This window comes from Branchiostoma belcheri, unplaced genomic scaffold (assembly GCF_001625305.1).
Source record: "Branchiostoma belcheri isolate BF01 breed outbred unplaced genomic scaffold, Haploidv18h27 scaffold6, whole genome shotgun sequence".
NCBI lineage: Eukaryota > Metazoa > Chordata > Leptocardii > Amphioxiformes > Branchiostomatidae > Branchiostoma > Branchiostoma belcheri.
In genome coordinates this window covers 5,095,179-5,116,231 of record NW_017804242.1, presented here as the reverse complement: position 1 = coordinate 5,116,231, position 21,053 = coordinate 5,095,179, and the positions used below count along the sequence as shown (strand labels likewise).

The following is a 21,053-nucleotide window of genomic DNA, read 5'->3' as shown; positions in this document are numbered from 1 at the left end:
TTTTCACCCTTTTCTTTTCGTTGGCTGATTGGTCAACAATCAAAACTTGAAATCAAAGGTGATCCAATGGCCACAGTCCACTAAAATTTAGGCTGGGACAGCTAAAAAGACACTTTGGGACATTTTGGGGACAATAGAAAAATAATCAACATCGGAATGTCAACCCTTCTTCAGGCACACGTCCCCCAAATTTCCTGTCTACTGTGCAATCATAGTCGCCTGGGAGTGAACATAAGCAAAATAAAGTTGACTTCAAGTTGAAGACATACAATATCTCCCAAAGAAGTGGCATTAGATCGAACTGTCCATCCCATCCACTGGGCCAGCCGTTTCAAGTATGGTTTCTACAAAAGTCTTTTATACGCTTTTCCTAAAACATGATCGTAATCATAATATATACATTTATCACATATTCTTTGTCCAAAGTAACACAAAAAGGCTAATATTAGTAAAAGCTCAAATTAGGAGTCAACGATAGACGATCATACCGATCGTAGCTATGTAGGTCAGTTGAAAAATTTTGGAAAGAGGTCATACATGTACATGAAAACAACATACATTTTTACTATCATATCTTTATGGCGTCTTTATGCACACAGAACCTCGTAACTTGTTCGTAAATACCATTCTCTAACGATTCCCAATCGCCCGCAGGTAGACATGTGCTCTAAATGAAGACGTTGTTATTCTGAAAAGGCCGAAATCTGATGGAGAACGCACAGTCCGTAATAAAGTTTGGCCCACAGGAACCAAAGTTGCTCCTGGTCACTCCAGTTCAATAATCCTCCCGATAAATCCTGCGTCTAACGAGACAGGGGTGTTCGGAAATGTCAGCAGGCAGGTCCTGGGCAGTGACATATTTCACGCTTTTACTGTGTAAGGATTCGTCAAATAAGGAACCAGGAGAAAGTCTAAACAAGTGTCCATAGGCGACAATTCTCCGCGAAGTAGCATTGACCACGAAAACAGCTACGGCAAAATAAAAATACGTGCATCATCAAGGGCATGCCTGCAGACGATGTATAAAATAACATGCCGATTAAACAAGGGGAACCGTGTGTTCTAGCTGCGAACACGAAAAAACGACTGCCCACAATACTCCGTCCGGAATCCGGAGGTCATGACCTCCTTCACAGAGTAATTAGGAAAATTGATACTTTCATTGCAAATTCCTGCCCGAAGGCTAATTGCAAATAACAAAGATAAAAGAACATTGAGACAGAGTACAAAATAACTTCAAAATCTACATAATAAAACGAGATAATTGTCTAAAACTATAGCTATGTATAGAACTATGTCTGAAGGGTTTGAATTCTCTTTTGTAGACGATGGAAGACGTATGCCCCACTTTTTCCAGAATTTGTGGACTTCGGGTAGTTAAAAGAAGAATAGTTTTTTCTTTGTCTGTAAGTTTAGAGAAATTGTTAAGTGATAATGCTAGCTACATGATTCTAAACAGGAAATCGGAAATTTCAGACTTCCAGGAAGTGTTTTGGTGTTAAATCTATTGGAATTGCATTGAATGATCATTGGGAAATACCCGATTGAATTACATCATAGAATTGATTAATATTCATACGATTGTATGGCGTAACTTGCTTTGTACGGTTTATGTTTCATACCATTTCACACTCCTGCCGACATCATACATGTACACAATCCTACCAGTCAGGGCATGGACCGTGTCAGAACCCTGTCAATCAACAGAAACCAAATCTTTGCCCACCCTTTTCCGATCCTTGAGGGCGAAGTACATACAAGCCCTCTTTTTATTTGTGTTTATGAACTGAGCATATTAGTTGTTGATAACCACAGGGCCATACAAACAACATGTACAACAACATGCGTTGAATATCTAGTTTACACTAGAATAGGCAATAATAATACAAAATAATAATAAAATTTATTTAAAGTTCAAGTGCCTTTTCGGTTATATAATAAATTCATTATTGTCTTGAAATTGTTGGACTTGTTTTTTTATTATCATGCTTTACTAGTATCTATATCTATAAACTATATTGTAGAACTGCATCTGTATCTGTATAAACTTCGCTGAGTGATGCTTTAGTACATGATCCATGTTGATTTCATTTCACAAAAGAATCGGTCCGTAAAATTTGGAATCTTCGATCATGATATAAGACTAAAGATTACAGTAAACAGACATTTCTATTTCAGGCGATTCATCAGCAAATCCCATGTGTAAGCTAGGCCTGTTCACGTGTAGTGTAAAGCACAATGTTTTCTTAGTTATTTGGATATGGTTGGGCGAATGTCTCACGCCCCAATGCACTGATAGGGTAATTATGTTACACATATTTGTGGTGATGACCCCCAAGAGAGAGGTGAGATTTGCATGTTTATTAAAGTTGACACATATTGGACTATCGGCGTGAAATGCGTGCATGGTTGACCTACTGTGGAAAAATTGTGCTAGCCTGGGTGTCAGGCGTAGGCCCGACTTACACGCTCTACTGTGTAAGGATCGTCAAGTGGAGACAGGAGGATTATTCTAAATCAATATGTTATCTTTAGCTTCTTGGAACAAGAAATAAGAGATTTCGGAGTTCTAGGAGCAATTTTTGTAGATTTTGTGAACGCATTGGAACTGTATTGGATGATCATCATTCAGGGGAAATACATCATAGAATAGATTGTTACTCAAACGATTGTAGAACGTAACCTACTCCGAAATACATACAAAATGTTTCTTAAAGTTTCAATATCTACAAAGCTTAATACGCTATCTTAATCGCTTGCCCAGTTATTTCCAAACTAGGTCTTTTTGAGTGAAGAAAAAATAAACAAATCATATTAAGAATATTCACAAATAATGCTTATCATATGTGTTTCGCTGTCTTCTTTCTGTCATAGTTTCCTTCCCGCAAACTTCCCGGCCGGGCCCCGTTTGGGAATTGTAACATTTGCATATTAAGAGAATGATTAAAAACTGGCATTCACCCAGCATCTCGAAATGGGCCACGTAGAGATGATTGAAATCATGCACCTCTTGACATCTCTGCTAAGTTTTACGTATCATTTGTTGAAGCATCAAAAATCTCTGTGGACCCCATTGACATAATGATGGCGCCAAACAGTATGAGGGTTGGAGAGTGTCAAACCTCTCTGGTTATCTTTCAACGGTACTTGTAACTGATGGATAACATGAGCTTCAAGTGAAAACTTAACGATGATGAAAGCCCGGGTCGTTGAATAAAAGTAGACGTATTTATCTAGTTTGTTTTCTGTACTTGATTAGTCTGTTCCGTTTCTTATATTATAACTACCCTTTGCTTGTACTTAAGTTACCTTTTATTATGTTAGATATGTCACAGGGAGCTTTGAAAGGCGCCAACATGTTGATATGCTAACCCTATATAGATAAATAAAAACAAACAAACAAACAAACTAAATTATGTTTACCAGTGAGGCCACTAGAAAGTCGGTGTCCAACGCCTCTAAGTCAGAACATTTTGATACTGTTGATCTGTGAATATAGTAGTATGCTAACATGTCAATTTCTACTCTTACCTAGTTGGAGGTTGTGATAACTGGTTTGTTTATTATGGTAAAAGCGAATCCTAATCTACTATTGGATTGATTTTGCATAGTGATAAAGAATCCTGAGCTCCTATTGGTAGTTCTGGGATTAGGAATGATTTTCCTGACTAATGCTTCCAAACCGGGGCCCGACTGGGCTGTTTCGATTAACGAAAAATTATTAACTCATATCAATAATATACGCAAAGAGTTCCAATTATTAATTTTTGTCACATTTTTTGTGCTTTGTTGACTTTTGTATCATACTTTTCGTTAAAAAAGACTGTCCGGCCGGGCCCAGTTTTGGAAATGTGACCCCGGCATAAAAGGTGTATGGCCACAAGCTCTTGAGAAGACGGTTTTGTAAGACCTCCCGAGGTTAAAAGCAACCTTGCAGATACATGTACATTATTTGTATCTGCAAAATGCGTATACAAGGTCCTTTTTCCTCTCCAAACTGAACACTGCTGCGAGGAATACACGAAAATGATATCATCTTGATCTAACGTCTCCATATTGTCGCCTAGTTCAAAGGAGTCCTGCCATATTCTCTGAATCTCAAAGATGACACGTAGAATCGATATTTTTTCGAGTAAGAAGGCCATTCTGTTTTGTGTCACCGTGCTCTTTCTTTGCCACTGGCGACAGGAAACTTCCAGAAGGCATTCGACATCCCGTCTTTGTTCAGTAATAAAACACTCCTTCACAAAGTCAGTGTTTACGTCAGCCGTACCCTAGGTCTCGTCCAAGATTACAAGACAAAGTTCTGCACGTCACGACTTTGAAGGGGGTTCAGTACCCTTCTCATGATAACCTTTCGGACTGACGAGACTTTTTCGAAACACAATGCGACAGACTTACTCATCACAGTAAGTTACTTTAAATGTCAGTCCCTTATGATCTCTTCCAGCCAAATTCAATTTACGTCCAAACCTCACCCTGCTAGTTAGCCTCAAGGAGGTTGCTACGCCCCCGAAATCCTAACATCATGGTGAAGACGTGTGGGGGGACAGAGAATACTTCATAAAGCTATTCATCACTTTCATATCCGGTGAGTGGTTACAGCCAGAAGACTGCGAGCTACTGTTGGCGACGGCCCTATTGGTCTCTGGATACCTCACTGGCGCCGGGCGCCCTCACAAAAACATCGAACCTAAATGGGTTATTTCATGTTATGTATATAAGTCTGACCGTGCAATGTATCTTGAAAGGGAGGTCTAGGTTACATTGTCTGAAAAGGGGAGACGCGTTTTCTTTCTTGCACAAAGATAATTTTTGTCCCCAGGTTACTGTGTGGCATAGTGGTATGATTGAAGCAGAAGCTGGTTTGCACTTAATTTTTGGGAGTCTTTCACTTTTGAAACTAGTTGATTACCTTCGCCAAGGTTATGTTTTTGGTAGCGTTTGTATGTATGCGTGTATGTATGCGTGTATGTATGTATGTATGTATGTATATATTTATGTCGTTTAGCACGATAAATCAGAAAGCTACAGATGTCTTGTCACGAAACTTTGTACATTAGTAGGTCTTGATGAGACCTCAAAATTATTCTATTTTGCGCCCCCCCCCCCGTGCCTTATTATGGTACTGCAGTGGAACTTATGGTTTGGTACTTCTAGAAAATTATATCTAGGCACGACCTGGTACGAGCAACTTCACATGGCTATTTTGTTTGTTGGTTTCAATTTTATTATTCACAAGAAGCTAAAATCGACCTGCAGGTTGCTTTTATTGAAATGTTATCTGGGGGTAGATGTAGATGCGTAGACAAGCATAGGTAAGCATCGACCAATGATAATTGCCTCCACAAAATATAGATCCCTTTCATGACTATCTATATATTGACCACTGTCATAAATTTCCAGATGTGAATGTTAATAGACAACCAGTCATCAACCATGGATCTTCCATGGGCTCCGCATTAAAAGGGCACTATGTAATAATTTTGCACCGAAAATTGAAATATTATATTGTTGTGGCACCACCACAGACTACGAGCATGTAAACAGACATGGCTCATATCTGTGTTTCAAGGTTTTTTTTAGCACACTCGCCATGTTTTGGCACGTCCACTTCCTGAATGGCAGTACCGAAGTCTGTGAAATCGGCTGCACACTAGTTCTCACACTGTGAACCCCAGAGAAAGCCTCACCAATGCAAAGACAATTTATCAACGTGTCACTAAGACAATACCCACGTCAATGGCACTTTTGGGACCTAATTATGCCGTAGAATGCTGTTGTAGCCATACATCAAGTCCAGCCCTCGCTGACACATATACACAACCGACGCTTGACAATTGCCGGCTGAATCTGGCTTATTAAACGCGGTCCCTGCTTGGAATGAAAGTTGTCTCATTTGTCTGACGGCTCTCTATCAGCCGTGACAGGTTGATGACACAAGGGTGCCGACATCGGTCAATTTAACTATCAATTAGGGATGACTTTATTCCCCCGGTCCAACAGGAGTCACGGAGGGCTGGGGCTGGCTGGTAGTCTGGCTGTCAGCCTGGTTAGGTTCACGTCAGCTTCGATCATCGCTGTTGGACGTATGCTGGAAGTTAAATAGGATGGAAGCCAGACTAGCAAATATTCATTGCTCTATTTTGGGGTTTCGATTATGCACTTTTTACCTTCGCCAAAAAGGTTATGTTTTTGGTGGCGTGTGTATGAAGGTATGTCTAAGTGTGGTTTAGCACGATAACTCAGAAGCTGGGAATGAATTATCATGAAACTTGGTAGGTGGGTAGGTCTTGATGAGACCTAGAAATTATTAAATTTTGGACTTCCTATCGGTTTTATTGGTGCTGCAGTGAAGCTTCCGCCGTTTTTTAAAGTTTCAATGGTTTTGTATACAAGGTTGTTCCGTATACAATGGTTTTGTTCAGTATACAAGGGTTTTGTTAAGCACAATGTAGATTAAAAAAAACCCAAAATGTACGCACATGGTCTACATGTATGTGGTTGTTCAATCACATCACCACAGTTGAAATGATTTTAATTTTATGATCAAGTTACAGTAGGAAAAGCTACATGCCTGTATAATCTCAAGTTCAAAGACAAGGTCAAAATCATTGCTGCTGGTGAGATGAAGTGGAAGATGTTGACCTCATGCTCAGACAAACGTCAATGGTGTATGGCTACCCTGATGTTTATGGCATAGATGTACATGGATTGCGCCTTGTAGCAAATCCTACTGCACTCACTATATGTTTTATGTTGTCCTTAAAGTATACTAACGGCGCGTGGTGCTAAGAATATCGTAAATGTAAAAAGCATGTCAATAGTGTTGTGCCGGAAAAATCTTTGAAGAAGGCCAAGTTGTAATAGATGAGGATAGCTATCTACCTATCTAGTATCCAGCTTGATAGCTATCCTCATGCAACTTTTCTGAAAACAAAGATGGTGTTGCATTTTCTGTTTTAAATATTTCAGAATAACAGACATATTTGTACCGTTATTAGGCCACAGCAAGTAAATGTTATGCATGACATCCTCAGCAGACTCAAAATCTAATGCAACAGGGCGAACAAAACAAGGTGTACCAAAAACAAGATTCCTACATTTTCAAGTTTTGACATTACAAACTTTGTTAAAGCTGAAATGATACCTATATTGCGCTAAGTTTACTCTACTGAAACAACTTTGAAAAATAAAAGTTTTCAATCATTCTACAGATGGTTTTTATTCAGTGGGAACATCACATATAAAATGAAATTCATCACTGCATCAATTCAGTAAAAGACAAAGCATTAAATCAGAGACTTGCCTTGTCTCCTCTCTTCATATTCATCCGCCATCTACGTTCAGGCATGGCAACAAACATCTTTGGCCATTTTCGGTATGTTGACTACTGTCAGAGGGCAACAAAATTTGTTTTGTTTTCCAAAATCAGGCGAAAATTAACGCGCGCGCTGATGTCATCTATAAAAATTACTTCCTGTAGCTTTATGAAAAAAATGAATATACTGTAGGTTAGATACTCCAGAAATTAGTACACATACTGACAAGTAATAACTGTAATATATGCTTTTGAGTTGAAAGTCCTGAAGCTGTTTTTATCAGCGTCTCACGTCCGCGCCATTATTCAGGAGACCAGCCGAGCCAGACAGTCTTTACCCGATGGGTTTTACAGGTCTCGTTAGATGGCCGCCATTCCTCTGGACATCGATTTGATGTACTACTAAAGTCACGCATAGCAAAACACGAGCTATACATACAGAGTATCGGTTACTTGAATAGAGGAGTAGAGTTTTTTTATTGAGAGAAACATCAGATACATACAGAGAGTATATCAGTTACTCGAATACAGGAGTAGAGTTCTTTGTTTTAATTCTGAGAAAATTAATTCAGATACGTACAGAGTATATCAGTTACTGTAGTTGGAACTCACCTCCCAAAACACAAGACAAGAAAGCAAAAAGAACACATACATCTAACAGGATTAGAAAGTCTCAGATCTCCATGAAATTTTTGCTTTTTACCATATTGAGAGTTTAATATTTAAACAATGTCATCTAAGTGTATGCCTGTTACGATATTGTACCAAATTTTGAAAATTATAAATTTCGCCGTACTGAGTACAAGCAGATTCCCATGTCTGCAACGTTTTTGTTGGTGTTGATTTTAGACAACATCTGTTCAAAACAATGTTATCTATTGCAATTATATTGTACATATAATGTTTCTTTCGTTTGTAAATAATGTAAATTGTGTTTCGTGCCATTACGTGTGTTATTTTTCCATGTAATCGGTTATATGTGTGTTATTATTTTGTGTGAACCATGTAAGAATAGCCATCAGTGCTTTATTTAAATAAAGACAATAAAGACAACGCGCTTGCTTACCACTACTGGTAATATTATTGCTGGATCATACCAATAACATGCATCTGCCCACGTAATCCATGGAAATGGTAAATATTAATGTGCATAGGCGGTATGGTTTAGTGAAAGACGTCAGAAAGGCTATATCAGATGATTCAAGTGTAATTAGTGTATGGAAAAATTCTTACGGTCATATTGGTATACTATATATGGAAATGGCCGTTGCCTTGACCTTCGTTTACTTCCATGGTAGCTGCAGCGTACTCTAAATGCCAGATGTTGTTCCATGATTAACTAGGATATATAAGCCGGTCTCCAATAGTAACTGCTCCCTCCCTTTAATCAGATACAATTTATCGTAAAACATGACTTAAAGGGGGGCATCTTGTGGCGACTACAACGTGACGACGATGCAAACAGGAAACGTTATCTCCTGTAAATCTCATCATTAAAACTTTCATACCTTCCTGCTCATGGTGATGAGGCAATGCTTACTGGATGTTTTTCTTTACAAGCCCGTCTTACATGGCTTCATTGGGCGTTCAGCCTTCGGGGAAATGTCAGAGACGCTCCGAGCATTTTATGATCATATTACCGAGTTTGTCCTCGTTATCGGAGGCAATGCACTGGCAGGTTTATCAAAGCAGAGCGCACTTAGGGCTGCGGATGGCTGCATGAGAAAGAAGGGGTATGCTCGCGCACGATATGGGAATATTGCTCTAGCACTCTCCTTTATCGCCTTTAAATGCAGTGTACTGCTTATCAAATTGTCAGTCAGGAAAAGTCCGGGTTCATTTACGCTTAGCAGAAAAGTGAGAAGGTAGCGTGTGCGCTTCTGTGCCAAAGCCAGGGTGTTTTTCATTGGCTCTCTATCAGCCAATGGCGTAGCTTCTGTTGGTGTTTGAATTTCCCTCACAACTTGGAAGTCTATAGATGACCTCCCAACACCACAACTTAAAACAGAATAAAGCTGTACTATATAAACAGGGTAAGATTCAGACAACCTAGTTCGGGACAAGGCGTTTATGTATGTATTCAAATCAGCTTATATCAGGGACTATGATAAAAGTCCAAGCACAATCAGAAGGAAGCAGATGTGGCTTACCAACAAACTGCTGGCTATAAGCCTTTTCCCCCAGTGGATCCACTGCCAGATAGAAATTTATGAAGGGTGATTGAACGACAGCCTCAAAAGAGCTTATTGCCAGCTATATTCCACTGAAGGCATTTTGTGTAGGTGTGAGGTTCAACTGTCGCTACTTTGAAGGCAACGCAGGTAGCTAGCCATCCGTGATACAGTCCATTTCTTATAGAGTATCAACTTGTACTTCGAGAAAGCTGCTCCCATCTATAGGCGTACAAAAAGCAAGTTTTTTTATCGTCTCTGCGGATATGTGAGGCACGTTTTGGTGAAGTTCCAGTACATTTGAAGACATCTCTTCGGAAAGAATACAATGAGGGTGCAATATTAGGTAGCCCTTCAGGAGTCTGTATCCTTCTACGGAAGATGATTTTCCCATTTACCGTTGCCACTTACCTGCAAGTAAGCCATGTTCAACGGCCTAAAAGGAGTCAAGGTCACAAAATTACTGCTTGGAATCCTGGATATAGGCACAATATCACCAAAGAAAGGGTTCTAAGAGGGCATTTAAGTTCCAATATTACATCCCCGGGCAGACAAAAATGGCCCGTTCTCCAATTTTGCGGTACGAAAGTGTACAGTTTCCGTTCTGGTCTTTGGCATGTAAAATGAATAAGCTCTGGCATTTGCGAAAAAAAATATCCGAGTAGTATTTTTGTAAAGACAAAAAGGCTTTTCGCATGTTAATTGTTTAAACGGTCCTAAACCTGCATGATCATACAATGCAAACTTGGGCAAAAATGTGCTCTAGGATAGGAACCCATAGTTTGGTCCACGCTAAAGATCAATTAAGGAAAAAAAGTCAAAGATGTCAAGCAACGTCAAATGTTACTGCGCAACATTTGCATCAGCATTTACAATGTATTGCAAATAACATGGACTATTTACAACTACAAACTATCGTACTAATGTAACCCCATTATTCAATACATGATACAATGGAATATTAACAACAAAAAACGTTCATTAGTCTTTTCCTTTCTTAATTATAAGAATAACACATGAATAATAATAACCTTCATTGTACACGTGAAGTACAGGTGAACAGATGAAAAGGTATATACATGTTTGTACTACAAACAACTCTAAAACTACATTTATACGAAGAGGTACGGCTTCTTCTCGTACATTTCTTTGTGATGTTAAAAATATAATTTGATGATCAAAGCGCATAAGAAAGATGAATTTTTCAATATTAGTCAGGTATTGGACGTATGGGAACGTATCAATAATCAGGAAATAATATTCATCTTCAATTTTGTCTTTGCAGGTTAGACCTATTCTTCTTTCTAATGGTATATTTTTTTATGACGACCCTGCTTAAGTTCCTGGGTGTGAATGAAGTATAAAGTGAGCTAAAATCCACCAACTGCAGTGTCTCAGCCACCGTCAGGCCCTGCGCATTTTTCTCGGACGATTTCGTCCTTGCGTCCCGCTTAACTTCCCCCGAACCGCGCCTCACCGTAAGCTGATGTATAGGAAGTATCGTTAAATAATGGGAGGGGAAGAGTGAAAAACGAGTCACCCCGGACAAGCGCGGCTACGCGAGTTCACATTACCGTACGATCTGTGCTGGAGATACGGCCATATGCTCTCATGATACATTCGGCGCCCAAAGACTAAGGGTAACATTTGCTCAAGGCGGACACGTCCATGCTCCAGTCTCCATGGTGACAGATGATGTATAAGTTACCGGGCGGGTTTTGCCATCGATTGGTTTTCAGGGCAGGTTCGTGAAACATGTTGGTACAGTCAAGGTTTTTTTAAATACCTTTGAATAGTATAGGAAAATGTACTGTCATATCCAGAACAGGTCCTATCTAGTTCAAGGCCTGGATGATTAGGTTTAGGAGTAGCCACGGTTCTGGATAGTCTCAACGGGTCCAAGAACGTAGATATACCCTGGGCCCACACGGGGTTCTGGATTCGTGTGGACTATCCAGAACTGTTTGTGATGTGACAGTGAAAATGTAATATGTTAATTGTGAATGTTATATGTTGTTTGTGAATAATATTGGTCTTAGTGTCAGTTTTGCTTGTTTGGCTTCGTCCATAGCAGACGATGAGCATCGTCCATAACAGATAAGAAGGCAGAACCGTGCATGTGGCAAATCTACGTTCTTGGATACACAGAGACTATCCAGCACCGTGTGGCCCTAACCCATTTAGGCACGGGTTTGGATACAATACCATCTGTGTCTAACCTCTAGAGTTATAACTGACGGTAAACAAGTACACGCTTTGACACGGCCTCATTTGCAGCATAATTCAATTCAGAATATCGGACGGGACACGAGCGGTACCGGTGTTACGGCTATTGGCAGTGATAGACCATCATTTGTTGGCGGTTTTTCCAGTCTCTCCAGGGGCCTCGACCCTCGTGGTACGGAAAGGCTTTCAGGTCGCCAAAAACGTATTTCACTCCTCCTGGCTGAATCCTCTTCTACACCGGTCCAGAAGGTAGGTGTTTTGACCTTTGATTTTGTGTTAAGTCGTTCATATCCGCCCCGCTCCCAGTATGGATTCGGGATGCGGTCGTGTTGGATATCGGAGCGGGGGATAGAAGTAGCTGAGCCCCGTGACTTCACGTCATTCGCGGGAAGCTCTGCTTGTGAATACCACGTGCCTACGGGGATACAAGCAACGCTGTGTTCCCGGAAAATATAGCTCTCTGCTGCGTGTTTTTTCTTCTTCTGAGGTACTACAGCTTTGACGTACGCAGCAAGCAAGGTAGGACCAGTTAACATTGACCTGTGTAACCCCGTGTGCACCTAAGTGTTGATAGCGATGCTCTCTTCTTGCCTACATCTGTCTGTGAATTTTCCTGGAATATATTTGTATGTCGTCCTCGTAAATCAAACACAACATATGTAGTAAGCGTGGGGAAACATGCTGTTAGGGAAGATAAATTCTCAAATCTGGGTATGCGATCTTCTCCTTGCGCTATCGTACTTGTGTTGTACGTAGATCTAACTCGTTAGTAGTTGTCACGGATGTATATATACTGTCACAGGCTGTAGCCTTGAGCGCTCAGTGACCTTACGTACAACGTCAGCACCGCTGAGTATCTCTTCAACCTGTCAGCCATAACCTTGTGCATCACGTACCGTTATTTATCACTCCTCTGTCAGTGTGTCCAAAGAGAGAAGGAAACGAATACCGCTAGGTAGTTGAGAACGTAAAGCCTATCTAACATGAGTTATCCCTGTTCGCACTAAGTCCACACACACGTTAATCTTACTGCGATACCCAGCGCTAGGGGAATTTTTGATTCCCCAAAGTCAACAGCGCGTTTGGAATACCATTGGTGATTACAGACATTCCTTTTTTTCATTTTTCAGAAGTAGCGTACATAGATGTGCAATTGTCAAGCTGTTACGTGTTTATTTTTACACACATGTAGTTTTACCCATCGAATTCCTGTCCATGGTTTGCTTTATGTGAAAGACTGTAGGATTCAAATAAAAGATTCCTGGCTTTCTTCAAAATACAATTCTAGTCCAAGGTTTAGGGCTAATTTCTTTATGTCTGTAAAGTAGTCTATGTAATTATAAAGCACTCCTCTGTATTTGCCCATACTACATAGTCCTTGTAATGCAGATTAGTCTCATAGTATGTTGTTATTACACATACGTATATAGCAGTAGATGCCATTGCTTATTGTACAATTTTTGTGCAATAAAATCCGTATTGCTCTTGGGGATACTTCACTATATCTATATGAAAGAGATTACAGATTACATACATTATCTATTCTTGATGTATTACGAAACCTGTACATTGGTATGGGAAATCTTTAATCCGTATAATTCTGGATGTGCTTTTTGCCGCAGGGAAAGCTTACTCTTTAAGCTAGACTAGAGGCAAATCCAATAAAGCCATAAAGGATGTAAAAAGAGTATGACTTTTAAAAGATTTTGCATATCTATTTACTACTTCTGCTCTTTAGTTGCTCGTAGGGGTGCGCTTAAACAGGGGCAAAGCCACACATTCAGAATCCCCCCCAACACCAACCAAGGGCAGTCTGACAAGACGTAGGCCACGTCTACCTTTTCTATACGAATCGAATCCAATTTTATTAAAATTTGAGTCAGATACGACCCCCGAACACTTCCAACCTACTTCCGAACACCAGACATAGCCGAAAGTCCCGTCCACACCCTAATGTTTTAAACATTTTGAAGCATTCGGCTGACGCAGCCGAACAGCAGCCGACTTCGCCTAACATCAGACAACTACAGGCAACCTTGCTTCTGACCTACTCCCAACCATACTTGGGTAGAGTTCGGCAGTGTTTGGGAGGGCATATTCAGCTATGTGTGACAAGAACGTAAGCCAAAGGAAGATGTGGCTGACAATTTACGACAATGCCCTTTAGAGTGAAAGGGGGGATCTATTTTACTGGACTTGGTCATCATGATGGTTGTTTTCCCCATGTAGATTGTAGGTTTCGGCAGCACTGGGATGCAAACTATCTCCATTTTCAGTGCATTTGGAACTATTTCAGGACACAAACATTTTCCACTCACAATGGGCTCTACAGGCGTAGCATAATTCATAGTAGTAGACTGGTTTATTAACCCTATACAGACAGCGCTTTTTTGGGCATGCTGAAACTTGGAATTTTGAGGCTCGCCCCTGTAACTGAACAACCACTTATCGTAGGGCCACCACATATTTAGAGAGTGTTGTAGTAATACAATTTTAATCTCTAACAATAACTTTGGTGTAATTATGACGTGTTAATTAAAAGTGGTTACACCAGAGTTAATGGAGTGGTCCGCCATATTGGATTTTGACCAATGACGTCATAAAATTAGCAAAGATTTTGAATATATAATGATAGAAATTATATATAATCATGATATAAGATGTTACCCATGTTAGAAAAGCAGTGCAATTTAATATAAAACCCAGAAAATGTTCATGTTTAAACCAAAATTATTGATTTAAAAAAATTGCCTGTCAGAAACGTGTTGCTATGGCAACACAAAAATTCATTAACTTGTTTAATTAATATGAAATTGTTTCCAGATATATTTTAGGAAAGTCACCAAATTTGATGGTTCTAGCGCAAGCCGTTTAGGCGCTATCTGAGATGAAATTTGGCACAGGCCTCAAAAGACCACTCCCCACCGTCTGAATAATGTTAAACAAGAAAATTTAAGCACTGACAAGGCTCCTGACAGTCGTAATGGCTGAATTGCGAGGCTTATTCTAACAAATATGTCCATAAAACTATATACATTTATAAATTTCAAACGGCAGAGTAACAATTATAGATGAGATTATTACGTCTTCTACATGTATACATTATAGTTTACAAAAGAACGAATATAGTAGATTCTCAAGTATTTAATTGCTGTATATACCAACGTTCCTCCATGGGGAATTCGAATCTTAAAGTCTTATAATTACTTGATCCACATACCTACCTTCAACGTATTTTTAAAACAATGGATTTGTGTAGAGAGCTATGCTTGGCAGATGATTGGGTCCAGAACTGGCCGAAAAAGGTTGAACTGAATGCAAGAAAAAAGGAAGATGTATTTGAAATATTTGTGAACCGTAGTGCAAGTGGCAAAACATATTTCGAAGGAAGAACTGTTCAAATTAACATGTAGATAGCAACTGCTTCTTGCAAAATACTTAACCAGTATTGGTATTTCAACAACTACACTGGAATGCGGAGCACAGTACATTATCATCATCATCAACGTTATCAACATCAACATCATCATCATCATCATCATCATACAGGATAAGGGCAAAATAGACTGAGCAGAGACATGATTTTCTATCATCCTACTTGTCCGATTGCTGAGAGTACGCAAACTTCCATTGGGTCCCACCATTTCATTGAACTAGGACGGGGGGCGGTACCGACTTCCAACCAGGCATTACCCATGTATTGATCCGCTATCAAACTGGCTGTTGTTCAGATAAACCTTTCGACTTACGTTTTAAGAGCTACAGTAGACCTGCAGAGTTAAAAAAAACGTTGAGCATATTTTGTTGATGTCTGTGTGTGTAACATTGTCCACCACCAGACGTATAATAAATGGCAGCGTCTGCTTCATTCACCGCCAGACCGTTAACTTAGATGGTGGGCGGATGATACATGGACGTATCAGAGCTTATAGGACGTCTGCTTATGAACGCCTTCTGATATACGCACCTCTGCTGTAATGTGTCGTGGTCGGCAGGTTATTGTAACATCACCTTGCCGATAAAGCGAGGGGACAGCGATTAAATTGACCGCGTGCGGAAGGGGGTGGGGGGCAAAAGCCGGGTGCAAGTCACTGCTTGTTTTCTCCCCATTAAAACGGACTAATACGTATTTTGGGGAAAGTTGTTGAAAATCCCAACACTTCAACAGCATCTTTGCTGGATATAAGATTTGAGAATGGTAAAGATTTAGACTATATTTTTAACGAATTTCAAAGTTCTTTATTCAAGACCAAGGGGTGACGTTTTCATGACCGTCTGTCATCAACTTTGGGGCTAATATGACTGGTTTATTGTGCACTTGGGCTAGGTGTTACTGTATGTTTCAAATGACCGCAACTGCTACAGATAGAGTCCTCTGCTGTTAATGTTAATAACATGCGTCATTCTTTCACCAACACTGAGTTACAAGATACTCATATTTCAATTCAGTCAACAGGCAGTGATGTACCGATACCCTGATTAAAATCACATCCACTATTCAGGCATGCAGACGACTCAAAGTGCGGAGGATCCGTCACGTCCTAATCTGATTGTGATATGATTGATGAAGCTGGTGGGTAGAGGAGCTTCTGCCTGCTCATGACATGCATTTTTGACTGGGGCCTTTCTAGGTCAACTGATACATCTGGCGTACGTGCGGGTACAAAGGGGGGTGTGGGAAGTTTGCCAACAAAAACGAGCACGTCCCTTTTTTTAGACTCCACCTAAAGAAGAAATCGGACTTTCTGGAAGTATTTTTGTGGGAATGTATAACGGAACTGTATTGGGGAAAATACCTGATTGAAACTGATCATGGAGTAATACCCAGTAAAATTAAATCACAGAATGTATTACTACTGCAATTGTATGGCATCACTTGCTCTGGTATTACTTGTTTCATACTATGATTATACAGTTCACATTCCTGGTGACCTCACTCCCTATCACCCAAAGCATACCCGGCCACAACCCTGTCAATCATCTGAGTCCCAATCTCCTGCCATTCACTTCCTATCCTTGCCGAAGAAGCTACCCAAAACAATATTTCCGTCCCGGATACATACACAGTAGCGACTGAAAAGTTGCTAATTCCTTTCTCCACCAGACACTGTATGCGCATTTAGATGTACTTTTAGACATTGGAATAGACCAGGAAGAGAACATTCCAGTGCTGATGAGTGCGTACTTCCCAACGCACTCTTGCCTGATTTATCACTAACATACGAGGCCGTCCGTATGAGAAGGATCGGTAGATGGGCGATAAGGTAGACCCATTTATTTTTGTGACCCTCGTATCCGTCGCGTCTCTTCATTCCAGGAACGCCGCTTCTCAACTTATGTAGTGCCCAGACATTGCCGTGTGTCACTCTGCATAGCTGCTTTGTCGTCGTGAAGTATGGACATGATACCATCTGGACTATGTGACGATTTCTCCCCCTCGAAAGTGCCTATCTGTTTGGCGTGCATGAGAAATGGCGGTTTGAGTCTGCAATGGCAGAATTGGCAAACACTTTATGACATCAAAGACAGCATACAGGAGTAATGAATGAAATCCAGAGAAATACATAATAAGAGTAGTTGACCTACATACAATGTATACTGCAGCTGCAACAACCAACTATTTTTCATGATTAAAAGCTGAGCGTAGCGATGTGTAAAACGTGCTTCATATGCTGTAAGGTGGAGAATGACCTGTGGTATATGAGATATTTAGCTTACCTGCTGGGGGTCATTTTCATGCATACCTCTCTATGAGCATGAAATGAATGAAAGAGAAGGAGTGTTAGTCAATGACATACAAGTTACATATATTTTTCATCAGTTGATCAGAACAGAACCTTTATGCATTGTTTAAAGTGTGCTTAAAGAATGGATTTTGTGTATTGGAGGAAGAAGTTGCTGTCATACTTTTAAAGTTGTGAACAAACTAAGATATGAGTCCGAATCCAACCGTTTGGAAGGTAACTATGTAGAAATATTGTAACCGTTCTGGTAATAATAATAGCAGCATCGTCTTTGTTTCAATAAATTCTTTTGAATAACACTTTATCCACTTAAATTAACATTTTTGAGAGGTTTTGATTCTTAAAGAGCTGCTGAAAACAATCGTTGTTTGTTTGCTTTTGTTACTGAGTAAAAATTTGATTGCCACCACTTATTAATGCCCAACGATAGGTTCAGAAAGGCAAAAAGTTGATGCAACAAATGTATCCTAGCCAGGCGAATTCCTTCCGTAGTGCCTCCCATAAGATATAAATATGTTCTCTCCCAGACATAATTCAGCCGCAGGCTATACATTCGGAAGTGACCCGTTCATGACCCCGAGAACCAACTCTATTTCAGCGCCCACAGTCTCGACATTCTTCAAAACCCGCGACCCCGGCATGATTACAGTGCTGAAAAAATGTAAAGTAGTGTGGGGAAAGCGTACATCTACACACCAACAAAGCAATAAAGGGCTCTTACAGTGCCTTCAAGCATTGTCCATCGTTTTGGAGGATGTCCCATAAGTAACGTACAGAGAGTGCATATTCAGAGATGTCTGTGCCGCTCAGAATGGCGCTGGCTGTGCGCCTGCTGATGCCGTCCAAAGTTTGAAAACCTTTTGAAAAGAAGTGTGGAGAAATCGTGCATCTACAGGACAAAAATACACCAAGATAAAAGACAAATAAAAGCCTCTTGCAGTGCCTTCAAGCATTGTCCATCGTTTTGGAGGGTTCCCCATAAGTAACGTACAGAGAGTGCATATTCAGACATGTCTGACTACCACATAGAATGGTGCTAGAAGTATGTATGCTGATGCCGTCCCCAGTTTGAAAACCTTTTGAAAAAAAAGTGTGGGGAAAGCGTACATCTACAGGACAAAAATGCACCAAGATTGTAATAAAGGGCTCTTACAGTGCCTTCAAGCATTGTCCATCGTTTTGGAGGATGTCCCATAAGTAACGTACAGAGAGTGCATATTCAGACATGTCTGTATCACATAGAATGGTGCTAGAAGTATGTATGCTGATGCCGTCCCAAGTTTGAAAACCTTTTGAAATAGCTAGAGTGCGGGGAAAGCGTACATCTACAGGACAAAAATACACCAAGATTGTAATAACAGGCTCTTACAGTGCCTTCAAGCATTGTCCACCGTTTTGTAGGATGCCCCGGTCCTACAAGTAACGTACAGAGAGTGCATATTCAGACATGTCTGTACCTCATAGAATGGCACTGGAAGTATGTATGCTGATGGCGTCTCAAGTTTGAAAACCTTTTGATAAGGATGCTATGTGAAATGTGGACTCGATGGATTCCAAAGATTAGTTCAGCTGGCATGTAGAGCATGTTGTTTTGGCATCTAGGGTACATGCACAACGTATTTATCGATGAGGCAAAGATTTTATATGTCATAAAAGAAATCCATTCAAGATATGTGTAAGCCCACCTGATGATGATGATAAATCAGGATTGGGACCCACTTCAAAGCAAGGTCAGTCACTGAGCTAGACAACCCTGGATAAAAATGACATAAATACATACATAAATAAGAGAACAAATAAATCCAAAGCTAGACTGGAGTGGCACTGCTGCACTGCACACCCAGAAACGATAAAATTGGTACATGTTTTTTTCTTCAATCCGGATATGTATAAAACTAATAATATTGGAGTTGAAAGAAATTCTTCCTAAACTTTGTATTTGATTTGATTGTTATTGAATGTATTCTATTGTATTCTGATTGTTATTAAATGTATTCTATAGGCAAATTTTAAAGGTGAAATACATTGAATAAAATGTTGCATTGTATTGTATTTGAGTAATCTGAACTTGTTTTTAAACTGTGTAGTTCAGAGGCTATTGGCGTATACACTTTTATCTGCACTGTATGAACAGTATGAATAAAAATGTAGATATTCTCCACAGAAAAAAAAATAAGTTCGTACCTATATACCACAGATACAAAATTGAATGTGGGCAAACCTTTATTTGTACCACATACGAATGTAACGATCAATCATTTGTGTAACGGCTCATTGGTTTTAATGAAATGTTTATATTGCAGCTAGTCAATGAGTCTCTGTAGGGTATTGGTAATATTGTTGCTATGGATCTTATGGCATAACTGTTATGAGTAGGGCTGTATTTTATTAGCTTTCTTGTAGGTGCAGTATAGATCTTAGAAATCAATCTCTATAGTTGTATTACCTTGCATTCAGCAGTGTTCTTTACTATTAATACAATACTGAACTTTATAGAACAGTTTTTTGTGGAAATGTTATTATTCTGACACACATTAAAATCATGATAAGTGATCCTATAAAAGCAAAGGAGATTTTATGATATTTTCTCACTTCCTGTTATAGAATAAGGTATAAAGTTTATGATCTTTGAGAGGTGTTACCGAATACATTAACTACAGTATAAAAATAACCCATGTTGTTATAGATATTCTCTTTTTGTCTTGGCCACATATGTTGTACATATATACATACAGTGCAGACTATATAATTATTGTTGATTGTTCATATCATTTCATAATTCCTGGCGGTTACGTCTGCGATAAGTAAAAGTGTAGGAAATTTGCTCGCTTCCTGATTATAAAGTATGAAGTTCACGATCTTTGAGTTGTGCTATCCAATACAAAATACATTAACAATAGTACATGTAGAGGATAAATATATATTGCTAAAGATGTTTTCCTAATCCCTTGGCAACGTACATTGCCCATGTGTGAAACAGTGGAGACCTACATTTTATTATTACTGATACCAATTCATAATTTCTGGATCAGCAAAAGCTAGGTAAAAGCGTAGAGAATTTACTCGCTTCCTGATGTAGTAAAAGTATAAAGTTTACAATCTTACAGTGGTGTTATCCAATACAATGTAGAGGACGATGCATATTTCCATAGGTGTTGGCAACGTACATTGCACATATGTGCAACAATGGAGACCTATATTTTATCATTATTGCTGATACCAATTCATAATTCCTGCACATTACGTCTGGTAATAGGTAATAACCAGGATCGATTTGCCGCCATGGCACGGAGTCGGCCACCGCTGCCCACTACCATTTTGTGCTTGGTTAAACTTTGTGGAACACGTGGCGGTTAGGTGGGGACCAATCTCATCATAGTAATGGGGTGTTGATGGCTTCTAATTTCTATCCCGACACGCCAAATCACTGTTTTCCATTACGTGTATTGATTGACAGTGGCCCTGAACAGGTGGCGTCCATATGAGACTACAATCAGACGGAGGTGAAATTGGCCATGGTGTGAGGCCTGGCCACTTGCATGATTAGGATCTTCTTTATCAGTCTCCTATGCCCTGTTGTGAACGTTCCTA

At 39.8% G+C, this 21,053-nt stretch overlaps 1 protein-coding gene across 1 annotated transcript in view; it reads left to right on the top strand.

The window, feature by feature from the left end:
* The first annotated feature begins 11,847 nt into the window (after positions 1-11,847).
* LOC109482641 (netrin-G1-like) overlaps positions 11,848-21,053 on the top strand; it is a 101,466-nt gene continuing 92,260 nt past the window's right edge. The window contains exon 1 of the mRNA XM_019785448.1: positions 11,848-11,967. The gene's annotated coding sequence lies outside the window, so the exon portion shown is untranslated. The remainder of the gene's footprint in view (positions 11,968-21,053) is intronic.